The following is a 1,668-nucleotide window of genomic DNA, read 5'->3' as shown; positions in this document are numbered from 1 at the left end:
ATAATTATCATAGCATAAACTTTGAAACAGGTTTTCTTGTTGATAGTTGTTGGTTTGAATTTTGTTTTTTTTTTGTTTTTTTTTTTTGTAGTTGGGATCAAAATCAAGGCATTACACACACGCTACACAAGCCTATATGCTGTGTTGTGCTTGGTCATTACAGAGTCTCACGCATTTTATCAGTACAACCACATCTTGAAAAAAGAAAAGTTAATTCCTCAGTGAAGATCTTTGCCTGCTGCACATTTAATAGAGGATTGACTAACATCTCCAATATAAAAATAAATAAAAATCTAAGTGAGAAAATAAACAATGCATTGGAAAAATGAGGTGAGGAGATTTGGAGAGATGGCTGAACAGTTAAGAGCACTGGTTACTCTTCTAGAAGACCAGACTTCAGTTTCAATCACTCAAACACAGCTAGCACCTCCATGTTTAACTAATTTCCAGGAAATCTAATGACCTCTTTTGGCATCCAATGTCACCAGGCAAGCACTCAGTGAGTGCACAGACAAGCCTGCAGGCAAAGCACTCATACACATAAAATAAAATAAAATTTTAAAAATTAAGGCCCAGTTTTAAAATAATTTTCTAAATACAGAGTATTTAAAAGTATATAGATGGCCAATAAACATCTGAAAACATGTTTAATATCCTTAGCTGTTGGGAAATGGATATTGAAAATATTGTGTGATTTCATCTAAACCCAGGCAGAATGACAAGTGTCAAGAAAAGAAAGGATGCTTATCTGGCAGAGGAGCTACTATGATCATGAAGATGTTTTCCCAGGGTGAAGCTTATCCATTGCACTCTGGATTTGCTGCCCCCTTCAATTTCCCCAAGGAAGGAAAGTTTGCCTGTGTAATTTGTTGCAGAAGAGTACTGTGTTCCATACTCCCAGCAAAAATAAATTAAAAAGGAAAAGAAAAAGAAAATGAGTTTAAATGCAGGTGGGAATTTGGGGAAAAGGGATACACATCACTTTTTGTGAAAATGAAAAGTGGTCTAGCCACTGTGGAGTTTCTCAAAATGATAATATTAGAACTACCATATGAATGAGCTGTACATAAGCTCACATCCAGAGGAAGGACTCTATCCATCACAAAGATACCTGCACATCGATGTTTATTGTTACTGTATTCTCAATAGCAAAGAAATAGAATCAACCTGGATGTCCACCAATGAATGAACTCACCAGGAAAATGTGGTACGTGAACACGGTGGAAGAGCATTGAACCATAAAGAAAAGTGAAGTGATGGAATTCTGAGGAACGCAGATGGAGCTGAAAAGTATTACGTTAAGTGAGGTGACCCCGGTTCAGAGACGTAAACACTGTGTGCCCGATCTTATGTGTAGATTCTAGCTTCTAACTGTCATATATTTGTATTGATGTGGATGGGAGTGTTTACATATGGGTCAGGAAATGAAAAAGAGATCCAAGGAGGAGAAAAAAAGACCATAAGTGGTGAGGTAAGAAGAGCAACAGATCACAGGTGACACAAAAGGCAGACTATGGAGGGTGGAAATGGTAACCAGGAAAATAGAGGAAAGGGGTAGAGAGGAGAGGATCAACCAAAGCTAAATATGAGTAATATTGCCATTATGAAATCTGCTGGTTTGTCAATGAGTTAAAGAACCAAAGCATATGTTGAATTTCTTACTGTTCA

At 37.1% G+C, this 1,668-nt stretch overlaps 1 non-coding gene across 1 annotated transcript; it reads left to right on the top strand.

Annotated features, from left to right (window-relative positions):
- Positions 1-740: 740 nt before the first annotated feature.
- LOC118593586 lies at positions 741-902 on the top strand. Its single transcript, XR_004946259.1, has one exon. It is a non-coding gene; the product is annotated as a U1 spliceosomal RNA (small nuclear RNA).
- The last annotated feature ends 766 nt before the right edge of the window (positions 903-1,668 follow it).

The sequence above is a fragment of the Onychomys torridus genome, chromosome 11 (assembly GCF_903995425.1).
Source record: "Onychomys torridus chromosome 11, mOncTor1.1, whole genome shotgun sequence".
Taxonomy (NCBI): Eukaryota; Metazoa; Chordata; class Mammalia; order Rodentia; family Cricetidae; genus Onychomys; species Onychomys torridus.
The sequence above is the reverse complement of the archived record's forward strand: the minus strand, read 5'-3'. Positions and strand labels throughout refer to the sequence as shown.